The sequence below is a fragment of the Callorhinchus milii genome, unplaced genomic scaffold (genome assembly GCF_018977255.1).
Source record: "Callorhinchus milii isolate IMCB2004 unplaced genomic scaffold, IMCB_Cmil_1.0 Scaffold4, whole genome shotgun sequence".
Classification (NCBI taxonomy): domain Eukaryota; kingdom Metazoa; phylum Chordata; class Chondrichthyes; order Chimaeriformes; family Callorhinchidae; genus Callorhinchus; species Callorhinchus milii.
In genome coordinates this window covers 28,539,841-28,557,668 of record NW_024704745.1, presented here as the reverse complement: position 1 = coordinate 28,557,668, position 17,828 = coordinate 28,539,841, and positions in this window count along the sequence as shown.

The window sequence follows — 17,828 nt, the reverse complement described above, 5'->3', positions numbered from 1 at the left end:
TCGTGTTCACCATTTTCCTTCTATTGTATCCACCCAATTTTCTTTCTTGTTTTTTTTAAATTTAGTTCTCTTATATTCTTTCACTGTTTGTATCTATTCTGATATATTTTTTCTTATTTCTAACTTAGAAACTACCACTTGCTTTTCTGTTTCTTTCCTCCAGCTTCCATTGTCCTTTTTGAAGGTGGCAGAAACTACTTGCTCGCCAGAATTGCAGCCAGTGACAATCTGGAAGATTGACGGGGCTGCCTGGGTCATTCTCTGCTGTGACTTTTACATCTAAAATAGGAAACTGGGGCTGTGAATGAATAAACTCGTGGTGCTTCCTGAGAATTGGCATAAACTGGATGAGTGAACCTGTCTGTCGTTCCAAATGTAAATCCACACAAAGCAAAGAAATTCAGCATATTGGTTGGTTATATATATATATTATTATCCAAATAACACACATGTGGGAACAATTATAAGCAACATGGCAATTAAATGGTTGTTCGATCATGAAGCACCTTTTGAGTATCTATTAACTACCCATTGATATTTTATGCCATTAACCTCCATGGTTAGATGACGTTCTTGAAATTGTTGCTTAATGATATTCATATTGTTAGTTTTTCTGGAGGAGTGGGAGTGGATATTCTGTTTTGGTTACTTCTTTAATTGGTGCTTATGTTGCACAGAATGTACCCATGTGTTGCTTTTCCTTAATGCACAATTTCCTTTCCACAAAATATTAATGATTGTGGCAGCACCTCACTTCTGGTAATTAAGAAAGTGAGAAAAGGCAAAACATACACGATAAAAAAGTAATCATTTAAAATCAACTTTTAACCAGTAATTTACATTCCTAGTCACTGCTGCTCTATCATCAGATACCATGTAAATTAAAAATTCTTCCTAAATTGGCTCTTGGTTGCTCAAATAGCTGTTAAAATTATTTGGAAGGAAATCTGCAGTGTACATATGTAGTATGATATTCGTGGCAAGTGTTAGATTTGTGACAGGAATAAAAGACTGAAATATCAAATACAGTAGCTAGCTTTGCCAAAATTAGGAAGTGTGCTATTTTGAGCACTGTGATGTGGAGTATGCCCCACATCAGCAACCTGCTGATAGTACTAACTGAGGATTGGGTATCAGCTACCATGACAATTACAGTCTCTATTGGGGAACAGAATAAAGCTGCAATATCGGAGATTGATGAACTGTTCATCAATTAAAATAGCCTATTACCAAATATAGGTTTTCCCGAACTTTACTTTTTAAAATGATACTCTAAATACAGTTCTTCATTCGGTGTCCTTCTCATAAACTGATAAACAGGAAATACTGTGCAGTTTATTTAACCCTTAGACTGCTGACATTATCATCTGTTGGGGGCCAGACATTGTCTTTTCAAAATTGCTAAGCTTTCATACTAACACTGAAATAAGTGTTACAGTGAATTACAGTGAATGTATTACTGTAACGTGGATTTGGGGACTGAACCAAATATTTAAAAAATAATGTTAATTGAACATTAAAAATATCTGGTCAGCCTATCTTTCAAATTTCATCTATTTATTTTTTCTCCCTTATTTATTGTCCTATTTTTATAACTTTCATTTTATTTTATTTCTCCCTTATGTAAACTATTCTCTCAAAAAAATTTTTTGCCTAAAAATAAGTTTAAAATCCGTTATTTATCTTGTTTTCATTTTCCTTCTGATTCTGTCCAGTTTGGAGGCAGCTTGGAAAATTGTTTCTAATTGTTCAATTTCATAAATCATTTTTCTAAACCCAGCCTATGTGGGAAATTTCTACTCTTGGCCACCTGCGCGGATTGGGAAAGAGTCATTCGCCATAGGTCAGATTGCTTTTATTATAATTATTAATTGGAAGTCAGAATCACGGTGGTGATTGGGCAAAAAATACATGACTGGCATTTCTCTAAAGTGCTCTAAAGTGCCTTTCTGCCTGAAGCCAGGAGGAAGACGCACTGAGCTTTACTCATTCATTTTGTTATTGTAAAACCTGAATCATTTTCTTACAGATATCAGCCTTAAAGTTGTTATTTATTTTCCTATGAGGAGTTGAAAAATCAAGCAGCCTACAAGCTTGCAAGTAAGATCAATGAGTTTCTCTTTACACGTGCAATCTTCCTCATTTGGAGGGGTCTTTACAATCTTAGACTTAAGATCATTTGTCTTGACTTTAAGAATGTGTGAACATTTAGAAAACAAAATTCAATCTTAATTTGGAAAACAGTTTCTGCAGTTTTTTTTTGGTAAGTGGAGTCTTCTCAAAGCTGATCTGGGTTTGAGGTTCTATGCATGGTAAAAGTGGACAGGCCCACAGTGACCACAGTGTGGATGATGGTTAAACAGCTTATTTCATCATCAGTGCAACTTTGAGATGCAGGCATATTCTGAATCCTAAGCTGAAGTCCTGATATGTTCTTGGCATTGTATCACCTCATACTGCTTCTCCTGACTCCCAGTCAGACACTGTCATGCAGCTGGTGCCCAGCATGTACTTTAAGTAGGGTAAAAGTTTAGCTGCAATGTTGAGTATCCACGATTCCTTGGGTGCATGTTAAATATTGAGGGTATTGTGAATTGCCACAAGATGCCCCATTACAATTTTTCCAATTCTATCGACGCTCCTAGCAGAAGTATGAAGTGGTCTTGTTAAAGTTGCTTCTAGCTGTATCCTCATATCAAGCCGCCAAATAGACAAACACAAAATGATTTTGTGGGAAAGTTGTTAATTTAGGAAATTAAAAAAAAATCACATTCACTGAACGGGTAAATAGCTTTGAAAATGTCTCCCCAGTGTTGGATTGTGCACAAATTTCCTATTAACATTTGGCCTAACTTTCATCCTTGATGTAGCAATATGAATCTGAGAGGGTTTTCCTCCCAATGTGCTCTTGCAGAATTTCTCCTGGGTTGATCAAGCAATGGCAATGAGCATCTGTGTTTTAATAGCTGTTTATATTTTTGGAGGCTTCACTCGTGACAGAATGCACTGCAATGTGAATGAATGTTTCTACTGTTACCCCACCCCCCATTTAAACTGAAATAAGCTTGTTATTGTTTCAATAGCTGTCTGGATATAAGGACACCATTGTGTGGCCATAAAAATATCATGGTTATTCATGTTTACAGATTAAATTTTTCATCTTCCAATTGTTTTCAAGATGATGCAGCATTGTTAAAGGAAAATTCCAACTAGAACTAATCATTATTATTATTATGACATATTATTTGTCTCTGGCTTCATCTCTGCTTTAGAATTTTGGATGAAAATGTAAACATTTTGAAGTATAATGAAAACATTGGGCCATTATAATTTCAGTCCTCTGCTCCATTCCACATGCATAGTTTTTGATGTGGTTTGCACTGGCAAGAAAACATATTTATTTGTAGAATAACTGCTGTTATGCTATGTAGGTTCAATCAGCTTCAGTGCAGACAACAGGCATCAATTATTGTGTCAGACCTATTTGAAAATTAGAAGTTATTTGTGGTTGCTGACCTTTCTCAGAAAGATGATCTAAAACATAATCCATCTAGTCTATTGGTAGATCGTTTTCCGGGGATAATAATCCTTTTGGTCACTCAATCCACGACTGTTTGTGGGACACTGCTGTGAGCTATTGTCTGTTGCGTTTCGCCCACAAAATATGCAGTCAATTTAACTTTACAGTATATTCTGTGAAGCGCTTTGAGACGTCTCAACAATTTGATAAGGCACTATATCAAATGCAAGGATTATTATTATCTACTAGTGTCTAAACTTTCATTCAGTAACCAAACTAGTTGAGAGCAGCCAAGAACTTACCTTGGTAAAGAAATCTTTGCATTGCAAAAAAATTAACATGATTCCAAGCTGTATTTTGCGTCTCATTCGCAGAATATTATTAATTAAGAAGAAGTAAGGAGGGCATTAAACTGGCATTGGAGGAAAATAAATTTAAAAATCCAGCTGTCTAATTCTGTCTAATTCAAGATGGCAGAACAATAGTGGAGCAGTCTTTGGACCACCGTTGAGTTTAGTGCAATTTATAGTGTCTATTACACTCCAGATAAACTGGAAAGAAAAATTTATTATTCAATTAGATATGCTAGAGATATTTAAGAAAATGAAGGCACTCCGGGGCATGTTGCAGGAATGCTACTGTCTCTGAGGATTTGTGTTGGAGATGCTTTCTCTGCTTCAGAACAGCTTGAAAGGGAAATGTTATCATTTCTCTGTACTATTGATTCTAGAAGACACGTACGAATGTAGATCCTGAAAAATAAAAATATTTCAAATAATTCTTGCAAATTATATTGCAGCTTGTTTGACTAATTGGAAAGCTTGGTTCTTGGATTTGGGGAATGAGAGAAAATAAGCAAGCAATATTTAGGGAGCCTTATTGCTTAAAGTTCTGGAAACATCTGCAGTAGAACTATCTTGGGGTTTAAGTATTCCCAGATGAATTTCCCTTGATGATACCGTCTCCTATTTTAACTGTGAAGTCTTTTCAGACTTATATATCTGTGGTTCTTTAGTTACAGTATCAACAAAAGGCATACATCCATCTTGAATTCTTTATCATGTATGTGGGCTTTCTATGTACGAGCACCTATGTGGGAGTTCATTTTTTTTCCGAGGGGAAAAAAAGAAACAGTAAAATGATAAAAATATTACAGTCCATTATTTAGCAAATAACTACAAGGAAAAAAAATTGCATTTATATTGCCTGTCATATCCAGAGAATGTCCTAAAGCACTGGACTGTCAAAGATTTCCTGTAAAGCGCTTTGAGACGTCCTTCTGACTTGATAAGGTGCTAAATCAAATGCAAGGATTATTATTAGCATCCGAGCTGGATGTTGGATTTGGAAGGGGTGAGGGCCAAGGAAGGGCTGGGAAAGGAGGGAGATGACAAAGGCACAGTCAAAGAGGAAGCTCATGAGCTTGAATTAAATTGAGAGAATCATAGAATCTTACAACACAGAAAGGTGCCATTCGGTCCATCGTGCCTGTGCTGGCTCTTTGAAAGAGCTATCCAATTTGTCCCAATCCCCCGCTCTTACCCCATAGTTCTGTAATTATTTTCCTTTTCAAGTACCTATCCAATTCCATTTTGAAAGCTACTAGCTTCAGAGTCTGCTTCAGATTTCCTCTATCACATTTCCACGGTTTGTCATCTAAAATAAATTTGATAAGAAAATTATGCTGAATAAGAAGATATGTAAAATCAGACAAACTTAATGCATATTTAACGTTGAAAGTTTGTTTCAGTTTTAAGGAACCACAGAACAATAGAAACGTATGGCGCAAAAGAAAGCTATTCGGCCCATCGTGTCTGGGCCGACTTCCTCAAGAGCAATCCTTTCAGTTTAATTCCCATGCCATTTCCCCATATTCCTGTAGCTAACTCTTTTAAAGGTATTTATCTAGTTCCTTCTTGAAGGCCAATATGGATTTTGCTTCTCCACATTTCTGAACGTATTTCTGCACCTCTTCCTCCATCACAATTCCACTATTTGCTGGTCTAAAATAAATATCGAACAGAGTAATACGTCCCTTTTGATTTCTCATCTCTACCCAGAATGTCAATTGATAATCACTTTATATTACAAAAGACTCTTATTCCTCATAATAATGTTGATCAGAAGTTGCTAAAGGTGTAGTGATCATGTACAATTACACATTTGGCGTGGATGTCACGATGCTTCAGCTGCATATTATGTTGATGGATCATAATAGAAACTGCTGGCCATAAAATAAATACCCAAAACAGAATTAAATCACTATGTTTGCTGCACAAAATAAATTATACAAACCGAAAAGATACCCTGGAGCAACTTTAAGTTGAGAAAACGCATGTCAAGATTCAGGTTGGTGGTTATAATCCACCTGAATTTTGTTCTCACAGTTTATGATATCGTTGGAATATTTTGATGAAATAATTGGTTTGTAATTATCCTTAAGGATGCATTATTCACAAATTCATATCATGTGTGCCAGATCCATATGCTTCACCTACACATAGCTTTAAATCACTTCTCTTGTTAAGTAATGAACTTCTGGGCAACAGGATGAAGTTGGCAGCAGTCTGGTGAGAACAATAGTGCTTTTCTCATGATTTGCTTTCCCTCACACACTGTTCAGTGATGGTACAGCTAGAGAGTGAAGCTCGCTATCTGGAGAACTGTTGATGTGCATGCCACCCTAACTCACCTCACCATGAAACAGCAGATTGGAATTCTAACTCGTTGCACCAGTACTAAACTGAAATTATTACTGAATGGTTGGTGTCCTCATCACCCCACAAAATCCACTTCTGAAGACCGGTCAAAAACAACAGCTCCAGAATCTCCATCTACCCTCTCTTTTTAAGTTGAGTTTCTATAAGTGCCTGAGATTCAATACCTAATTACCCATCTCAGCTCGGAGATATCTAGGATTTATAGCAGGGAGCAATGAAAAAGATTAGGAGTAACAGGTTAATTTTCCTGAAGCTGGCAATCAGAAGGCAGCTAAGTGTAGATAATATGCATCACATATAAACATAGATGTCCTATATATCAGAAATGATCAATTTTCGTCACCTACCATTAATCACTGTAATGAGCACAAATATATGAACATGTGTGTGTGCCTATTTCTCTTGTGAATCTGTCACTTCTCAGATCATCACGTCTGATCTCTGCTTTCATGGATTTGTACAGCTGTGTGAGCAATATAAATAATTTTTTACAATAAAGGCAACAAAATACCACCTGAGGGCTTACATGTGAAATTACAGTAATAATAATCTGTTTCTCCTACTGGAGACACAGGCCAAATGTTTTATCTCTCTGAACATGGATTGGACCATTATATTGTTCATTGTTGCCTCTAAAATCTTGTGCAGTCTCTGAAATGTGCTTATGTGGTAGAATCAGAAAATTGGAAGAGACTGCACCTGTATTGATGTCTGAGTGGGATGCAACCCAGTAATAAAGAAGAGAGGAATTGCATGTCTACCCTTATTTGATGTTTAGTCTCNTTTTTTTCCTTCACAAAGTGTTTGATGGTGACAATGAATTGAAGACAGATTCCACACAGATGCCACGGAATGCAATGCCATTCCTCAGAGCTTAATAACTACACAGCATCCCAATTAAGTGATAACTCACTTACCTTCCCCTATGTGTGGTGTCATTTTTATTTCCACCACATCAAGAACGTTAGAGTTTTACATTTGTTTCAACCATCAAGAACAAAAGGTTTTAGCATTAATACAATTTTCACCTATAAAAAAAGGAGGCTTTTGTAGTAACTAGATTAAAACCTAATTTAAAAGTTCTATCAGTAATGGACGTTGTGTTCCTTGTGATATATTTAAGAACAAATTCAATACTTAACGGCTGGTACTCTGGTTGATCTGAACTGAATGCATTTTAGGTTTTCAATGTTATTAATGCCAAGATTCTTTATATATCTATTCTAAATCAACAACAACAACATTGTAATTACTTACACAGCAAAACTCATTTCCTGAGGGAGCACATTAATTTAGAGTTGCACATAAATCTATCAGGATTCTCCATCTAGTATCATATTGCCTTTAAAGGCCAGTGAACCAGATAGGTATTTTTCAGGATAATGATTGTGAATTGTGCTTAAAAATTTATGAGTAAATGGCGATGTGAAGAGACCAATTGCTCCTTGTTAAAATACATGGCAAACTGGTAATTTTTAAGATTCAGCTTTCTTCCTGGATAAATTTTGTATTCCTTACTGGTAAATGCAGTTGTGGGATTAGAGTATTCTTTTACTGTGTTTTTCAACAAAGCAATTCCAAGTCAAATGAAGCATGGCTTTAGATATAGGATCTTATCAACTAGGTTGAGATGTCCTCCTGATGTGAAAGATGCTGTATGAATGTAAATTGTAAAGTCTCCCTGATCTGTCCTAAAATGTCTCATAAGACTCACCTATATTTTAATTGTTCTTTTATAAGTTTCTGCAAAAGTGGAATTGGATGCTATGACGTTGTGACACAGCTACTTTCAAAAAGTATTTGTTTAGAGTGCTTACCCAGATTAGGAGATCCATAGACTTGAACATAAAGATAACAAAAAAGAGATTGTTAATCCAGTACAAATGTATGATATATATACTCTATTTAGTATTATAGACTTACACCTATCAAAAACTGTGTTTGAAAATGACCCAAGTCATTTCATGTTGGACTTTGTATGCAGCCTACAGATATTTCACACAAGCTAAATTAAAATCAGGTGAAAATATAAATTTACAACCAACATCTTCACCTAATGCTTTAAATCTTTTTTTTAATTTCAGGAGTGTGGAGGATGGTCATAAATTTTCAGAAAATCCTCCAGTTTATCAAAAGAAACATGTATGCATAAAATCTGCTAATAAAGGTTTATCTCTCCTATGTTAGCATTTCTACCTCTTCGTATATCTCAACCACAGTAGCTAGCACTGTGACTTCATCATCCAGTGACAACATTTTGCTAATGATGTCTCGAGGGCAACTTAAAAGAAACCCTAATGAGAACTGAGATTCTGTGAGGTTTCTGTTGCAAAATATGTTTGGAGCCTGGAATTTTCTTTAAAAACACATTAGTTGCCTTAACTGTACGAAGAGGTTTTATAATTCACGTTTCCATATAATTTAGTTAGCCATCCAGTCATTGAATGTTACTTAAAACTATTCACTCACGTAAAATCTTTTTGACAATTAAAGTTAGATATCTCTGTATTATGATAAAGTATTAATAGAGGTCACTTAAGCAGACTGTACAATTTATTAATCTATCAGAAATAATAAAACTCAGATATTAATATTAAGTGTGCCTGTTTATATGCATGCAATTTTGGCAAATCTGTTTTTCGTAAACAATTAAAATTTACAAAAATGTTAATAATTAAAATGTTAACGTTGAAATAATTAACTTTGTATAAGTGAACCTCATTTGAACAAAACTGTTTTAAATGGTTTAATAGTCCCTGCAGGGGCAAACATCCAGTTTCTGGAAATATTTGTTGCAACGTATGAAATTTATACTGAACCACATTGATGTGAAAAGGTTACACAAGTGACTAGGTATTTAAGAAATTAGAAATTGCATATATTTAATGGTGTGTTTAAACTGCCAGGAGCAAAATCACTTCATATTTAAACTGGGCCAGAAAACAAAACACTCCAAAATTTGATGTTCCAATTCTATAGTTTTTTATTTTAAAATGTTACAAAATAGTCAACCATGCAAGCTTTTCCTCTCCCTAACCCATGGGTGCGGGGTTCAATTGTTGCCCCAGGAAAAATGCTTAAATCTATGAAAAGAAAAAAATAGGAGGAAGATCACAAGGCAAAATTCTTTGATACATTTACAAATGAGCATAAAGCCTATTTTCCAATCTTAAGGAGTTGTGGTACAAATTCCAAGAAGCTTGGCTTCTCTTCGAGAATAGTTGAAGGTGCCTTCTCATTGACGTCAACATTTTTGATAACGTTAATGAAATTCTAATTCTCACACTTGACAGACTCATGTGATTTTTTTTCTTAAGAGTCCAATGTCATAGCCGCTGGCACCTCTCTTGGTTAATCGTGCCAACTCATTACCATTTTTGTAACAAAAAATCTGGGGTCTATCTTAAACTTGTTCTTTGCTACCGAGAATATCTGAAAGTGTTATTTACATTTCTTATCCCCTTTAACATTTAACTCTTTGCTGAGACACTTCAGTTTAGCAAATCATTCCTCACATATTACCCTTTAATATGAGGGATGAGCGTCATCTCCATATGTCCTCCGGGACCTGGAGAATCCCCGTTTATTGTGAGCTGCAGATCATCCAGAACTCTGCAGCTCGTGTCCTCTCCTGCACCAGGCTCATTGACTCCATTACACCCATCCTCGCCCAGCTCCACTGGCTCCCCATCTCTCAGAGGATTGAGTTCAAAATTCTTGACCTTCAAGGCCCTCCATGGTGTTGCCCCCTACTACCTCTCTAACCTGATAACCTCTTATTAACCTGTCCACTCCCTCTGTTCAGCAGGCTCTGGCCTGCTCCTTGTCTCCCACCTGGCCCACCCCACCATCGCTGGTCGGGCCTTCAGCCTCTCTGCCCCCACCCTCTGGAACTCTATCCCACATTCCCTTTGCCTCGCTCCCTCCCTTCCCTCCTTCAAGGCACACCTCAAGAACCTCCTCTTTGACTGTGATGACGGCCACCCTCCTAACCCCATCATCCCCGCCCTGCACCCTCCCTGATCCCAACCCCCCCCCCCCCCCCCCCCGGTCCTAATCCCTGACTGTTCAACATCTTGGGACGTCCTTCCGATGTGAAAAGTGGTTTACAAATGTAATTTTGTATTGGATTGTAATGACCAGAATTGTACCCAATACTCCTGGCACAGCCTGTCAAGAGCAACGTAAAGCTTAAGCACAACTTTGTAAGATCTCAAATGAATTGTCAAAATAGCCTGGCATCACTCTGTTCACTTTGCTTATTCCTATCCTCCACTCCTGTCGGCATACCAGCAAGGTGCACTATAACTTATTTCCAAACCATCTTCAGTCTGAATTCTCCAAATGATCTCCTCCATAAAATGGGAAGAACACCTTGAGAAAATGCACTCCACCTGGAGTTTATCCTTAAATTGGTGAGAAGGCGATCTGTTCTCAAACTCCAGTATTACAGTTGTGATACTTTAGCAGAGTTAATCAATGGTGCAGAATATAAAACCCAGCTGTCATAACAGGCATTTTAAAACACAACTCATGTTTAGAGCCTTTTACGTACTAGAGAATGGATGCCAAAGTCTCAGACATCTGGTGATGTTCTATGCTAGTAGAGCTACTCTGGATGTTTGCAAGAACTACACCATATTTTGTTGAATGTGCCATGAGATATCATTGATCGCATGTACCGTGGCTTACCATTTGTTTTACCCTGATGTTGCTGACATTTTTGGCAGTGTGCTGAGGACACAGTACTTTATGAACCAATTAAGACGTGTTAACAATCCATCCCCTGAACTATTATTTTAGCTTTTTTCTTAGCACAGTTAATCAATGGTGGAGTATTTAAAACCCAGCTGTCACAACAGGCTCTTTAAACCCCAAAATGGCTGAATGCTTCTGTCTAGCATGACATAGAAGATGCAACTGCAGGACATTATCCCTAAGGATCTGCAGACAACTAATTAGTTTCTTAGACTGGTCTGACACATATTGTTACTGTAGATTTAGATTTAACAAGCAGATGCTGTACAACCTGTGTGAGGAATTAGAAGAGAATTTGGAGTGTCATGTACCAGTCAATTACATCCCATGATGCCACTGAGGTAATTAAAATGCTTACGTTCTATCTCACCTTTAACTCTCAGCCATCAGCTTCCGTAACGATGGTTTTGGTCTAACAGCAATCACTATAAATGCCTTTTTTAGGAGGGTATGTACATTACCATCGTTCACCCAACAAAATGAACCAAATAGAACTTCTTTTGCATTGTTGTATTCTCCAATTTCCTCACCGCTATTGTCTGCATCTATGCTAACTTCTGAGTATCTCCTCTGGGCAGACACACTTGCCTTCAGAAACAAAAAACGTTCTCACCCACTAATATCTAAATTTTTAACATAGACACATATCATTTTTTCCTTCTTCAGCCACGACTTTTCTATTTTCTCACAACTGGATTGTCCAGAATATTTAACAACAGAGAATCGCCTGATAGCTGACTGCTTAGTATGTGTGTTTTGTGTTGGATGTTTGTGTGTTGAGTGTCATTTACAGTTGACAGAGATTGTCAAGACCTGGCTCATGATTCTAGGGTCTGATCATCAAATTCAAACAGAAGCATGAGAGCAAGGGAAGAACACAAACTGGTAATTGAATGTAGTCACGGGGTATTAAAAGTGCAATTTCATTGAATAAATTTCACAGAAGGTTAATCACAGCACAGCTCAAAGAAGAACTGTCAAATATCACTTGCCTGCTGTGCTCTGTACAGCATAACTTGAAGTTTTATTTGATCTATTAATGGCAATAATGACGAGGTGAAAGTAGATGACCGTGGAAGAATGAAAGGCAGATTGTGTGACATCTGACATATCATCATACTTAACTATGTCTCCTAAAACATTTGGGGTCACATCAGACACTTGTGACATAACACCACAGTGATGGTCAGGTTTTCTGAGAAAGTTGGTTTTGGGGTTGATAGGATGTAACATCCTCTATTGTGTTTGTGCATAATCTTTGACATGACATCTTTCAAATCCTACAGCTTCTTACTGAACTGCTTGAACCTCTGTTTTTGTGCACCAAGAGATGCTTACTCATAAACATCAGGATTACCAGGTGCACCTGTCACACAAATGAGTGAAGGATTGATTCTGAGTTCTCCGATACTATCCTTTGGTGTTATTGAGAAACATACATACCATGAAGTGATAGGCAGCGTGTAGATAGCACTACTCCATCCCCGTGGAGTACTGTATACAATTCTGACCACAGTGGGGAAATCATAGTATTGGAGAAGGTACAGATCAACTAATCTAATTACAAATACAGTCACTAAACTTGACAGTAATTACTGTAACTTGCTCTGAGATGTTTTGACAAGACACACACTATAAAAATGTAGGTTCTTATCTTACTTACATTTAATATAATATTGGGATCTAAATTGTGAAAATCCATAAGAGCAGAGTTATTAAAGGAAGTCACCATTTGCAACTTCAAGTCCAAGGAATCTTGTTATGAATTGCCAAATTTTGAATTTAGACTATTTAATTGACAATGTTTCAATTGACCTGAACTGAACTCCATATTAGATATATCTCAAAACACATGCATTAAGAAACATGTTGGTTACTTTATTTCAAAATAACATGCCCAGATTTTTATTCATATTTTTGATAGGGTTTATGACATGTTTTGATACTGTGTTGGTGGTAATAATATTTTGTTAATCCAAAACATTGCTTGTACATTCAATATATTAAGAGATTTAGTAGAAGCACTTTTTGAATCATCAAATCATAAAAGTCTCCTGATTGAGATCCTCGGTACCAATTGTCCTCAGCACTATTTTGGTATGAGCAAATGCAAGGATTATTTTACTCTCAGACATGAATTCCAATCAGAAGCATGAATAATGTCTGATTTTTCCTTTCCCTAAACTAAGAACATTAAGACCAAACTAATAGCACTCTAAGAAACATCCTGGCTGAGATTATTATCACACATATAAGGAAATCCTTTAGTCTGTATGATCAAGATTCAGACCAAACATTTGCTCATTCAGCCTCCATGTAGTTCTGTTTAAATGAATGACGATGATTATATTGTTGGCAAGTATATTTTCAGGTAATTATTGCCCACTGTAACAATTGTTTTTCTAGGTATATCAACCAGTTTGATCCCAGTAAGGTGCCACAAACAGCCATGCAGCAAATGACCAATAAATCATGGAGATTGTTGGCCAGAACATGAGGAGAAACTCCCTTCTCTTTTTGAATAATGTCATAGGATTGTGAAACGTAATCCTGAGGACAGGCGGATAAGACCGTGGCTTAACATCCTATCTGAAAGTCAGTACCTGTGACAATTCAAAGCTCCCCGAGCACTACACTGAAGTGTCATCTTATATTGAGCTCCAATCTTGATGTGGGACTTGAACCCACAACCTTCTGACCCAAAGGTTAGAGTGTTACTAACTGAGCCAATCTGACACTTGATAGACAGATGGGTGGAAAGAGATGGATTGGTGATGTTGCCCCATATAAAATCCATGGGAGCAGTGAACGTTGACTAGCTTTTCTGTTTGCTTGACCCCTTTGAAACCTCATTGCTGTTCAGCGATTCTCAGCAAAATCTAAGAACCTGCAGTACGAGGTAGTGCAGACTGAAATCTTAGGACTCCATGCCATAGTATGTTGGCATATTAATGTACTAAGCCACTCCCTGGCCATATCCGTATGAGTTTTCATCAGACACATTCTGCCAATATCAGTCGTGGTGTGGGAGACTTAAATGATTTTATCTGTGTTTCTTATAACTTATCTCACTGCCGAACTCCAAGAGCTAAATCTCTGAAATGAAATTGCAAATTGTCACCTCTGTCCTGACTTGTCATTGTAGCTTACAACACATTCGCTTCATTATATAAAGCAAAAGGTAAGAATAATTAAATATAAAAAAAATTGTATCTTTAAATTTTAGATAAGATATTCACATGACATCCACACAACATCAAACCAACAACACTAGTAAAAATGGTAGGATGATGATGAGCCTTCCAAATGAATTATTTATCCCTGAAATTTATGTATAATGCAAGTTAATCCTAATTAACAATGGCACTGCAGACTAAATATATTTGTGGGATTTTTGTGGTCTTTTTCAATTTCTATCAAGATAAAATCCTGAGTGGTTTTACAAGCCAGCTGCAACACCATTTAATGTCAGAAACGATCCCCAGAACCCTGCGTGAGATACATTTTTGTTTCTTGAAATAGACTACAGTAATTCTCATATCTGATGAAATACTGAAGCATAAATATTATTCAATGCCTTTAAAAGCTATCTTCAGGAATGGTCCTCCTGCTTACAAAAAAAATTTGTTGTTTGTGAACAAAAGAACTTTGATTATGTTCATAGATTTAGAAACCTGATTGACAGCTTGATATTTGGAGTCCACCTTTGCTATATTTTCTATACAAATGTAATCTTGTTGTTGTTGTTTTCCCTGGACTTTGAAAGAGAATTTGATGTGATTTAGGTGTTTGGTGTTTGGTCCTGAGAAGCTTTTATTTTGGATCTACCTTTGCTTAGTGTCTTAAACTATAATACACTCCACTATTTGTTTTGCTAATAAAAGCTGAGGAAAATCAATTTGTGCATTAAAAATAAAATCTTTTGAAATTATCCCTATTGCGCAACTTCATTCAAACAAGTGTTTCCTTGATGCATATTCATTTGGCTATCTTTCTCATCAAGTTGAAAGAGGCATCATCTTAATGAAAAGTGTTGAGCAAACCTTTTGGGGAGCAAGAGAAAGAACATCACAAAGCACTTTATAGCAATTACTGTCAATTGTAGTATCTGCTTTGGCACTAAAACATTAACCATTTTAAGTACAGCAAGATCCCACAAATAGCCATTCAGAAAAAATGAATTTATCAAGACAATTTTGGCTGGGACACATCAGAAACTTCAAATAGCGTCATATAATCATTAACATTCACCTGAAACTGGCAGTGATATGGCCCAAGCTTATCATTAAGCACAAGGCAAAACTAACCGCATGCTGTGTCCTTGTGATCATTGTCACCAATGATAATTATCGCATATTGTATCTTCTCGCCTGATATTTCAGAGAAATTTGAATCTCTAAAGTATGTAAAAATTGCAGATAGGTTTTTAATGTGATCACATATCAGGTACAACTTTGATCATATCATTTATGGAATAATTTATACTCACTGTATTACTTATACATATTATTAGCTCTGATCTTAGTGTTGCTGATTTAGCAAACAACCCTCACTGGATATCAAACCAGAACATGAATTACACTATTAAATTACTCGTTCATAGTCACAACCAAATGAAAAGTGACAAATTATCTCCACATTTTTAGGGTAAACAATGTGGATGACAAGCATAACCATACTCCAATCAGGCATAGTGAGCATGGAGGAATCAGATCAAACTGACTGAGGTAGCTCAGATCTTTCTGCTTCTGTGCCTTATTTTTCTGTTTTCCAACAGTTCTCTTGGAGTCCATCTTACTAATTGAATGTCATTCAAAAATAATCAAAATATCTGTGCTGATACTTGCAGAAAGATTTAGTTTGAAGACAAATGTGTCAGTTAACATTCGTAATAATGATAATAACAATAATCCTCGCATTTTTATGGTGTCTTATCATGTTGGAAGGATGTCTCAAAATGCTTAAGAGGAATTACTGTGAAATGGAGTGACTGAGTATTTGTTGGAAAATGAGGCAGCACAATTGCTCACAGCAATGTCTCACAAACAGCCATGGAGCCTGTGACCAATTTTATTTGAAGGTTGTTGGTCGGGACACTGGGAGAAATCCCTTCTCTTTTCGAATAGTACCATGGCATGTTTAACGTCCCAAACAGGTAGATAGGACTTCTGTTTAACGTCTAATAAAACTTCTCAAAGTCCAAAGGCAAATGGTACAACAGGAATGTCTTCCTCCTCCTATGTTGCTGTATGATTATATCCCAATATCTCAACGGATAAAAACAGCGCCAAGACTGAAACTGAGTCGATTAACTCTTTTGGTCCCACATTTAATTGAGTTATTTCATCTCAGTCAGGTGGCAATAATACCATGGCAATTGGCTTCAATGCCTATAATCTTAGAAATGACAAAATAATCAGCCTGTGTTTCTAATCGCTATGTTTTAAAATCTGCTGGAAAATAAGTTTGTTGGGATGATGGAAATAAACAAGGCTATGATACTCCCATAGTCAGATTGTTTGCCAATATTCCATGTCGAGGCTCATACATGGATAATTATCATTTGGGCAAGATACTGGAAGGCACCTATGGAACTAGCCCAGTTCAATCAGAAGCGAAAGTGAGAAATTTGAAGAAAAAGAAGCAAATTCAAATAACTACCTCATTGTTCCCACAGCATGATCAGTTATTTTCCACATAATTCTGTGTTTCTCGTTGTCTTCCAATACACACGCAAGTATACCAGCAAGATCAGGAAATCTATTAGGCTTTGTAAGTGTATAAAAATACACATAAAGTCATCACCAAAATGCATAATTTACTGACAAAACTAGGTTAGATACAATATTTATGACATACTTTGATTTATGTCTTTTGTGCTTTTATACTTTGATTTTCTCTTCTGCATTTCTCAGCAATTTTGCATTTCTTTTTATTTTATGTCTATAGCTAGAATATTGTTGTTCTTTAATGTATTTTTTTCTGGGGGGCTTTCCTTCTGTCTCTCTCTACCTCACTCCTCTCAGTCAGTGAGCAAATGAATTGTAAAATGGCATCACTGACCAAAATGGCCACCGAGAAAGCAATACAACACAAACATATATTTATATAGTGCCTTTAACTTTGGGAAGATGTTCCAAAACACTTAACAGTCCGAGCAGAAAATGTAACCTTCCGCCTGATAGATTACATGGATTTATTGTTTTTCTGTCGATTTCAAGTTACAAATAGAGAATCTGATTCTGATTTTGTGATGGGTACAGAAATAATAACTTAATAACATATGTTCAATGCAAGAGGGAAAGGGAGAATCAATTTTTGGTTTTCATTGATCACCTGGCCACATACAAATTCACACAAAATATATAGCATGAAAACAGGGACTGACGTCAGAAAGGTGACTTGTTTGAAAGGGGTGCTGTTATCTCATGAAGTAGCATTTTGATGAACATTTGTGAGATTAATTTTTTAGTTTATCGCAAGGAATATGTTGTTAAACAATGCAGATCTCTTTCCATTGCCCTTGTTAACCAGCTCTATCACTGTGTTGAAACCTGCCTTGGGGCTTTGCACAGTAGTAGATTGTGAATGAATCTCTTCCAGAGATCTATTTTTGTACTTTCTAGTGGTATTTCAGCATCACAGAACAAGTAATTGGCAATACTAAATTGTTTCTCTCTACTTATTTTTAAACATAAAAAATCAGCTTCCATTATTGGCAGATTGGATTTGAATCAGCAGGTCAAACGTAAAAATGGTGTCTGCATCTCAGCAACCAGCTATGATAGAAAGTGAGTGCAGCCTGGTGATAATTATCACCCAAAACACAT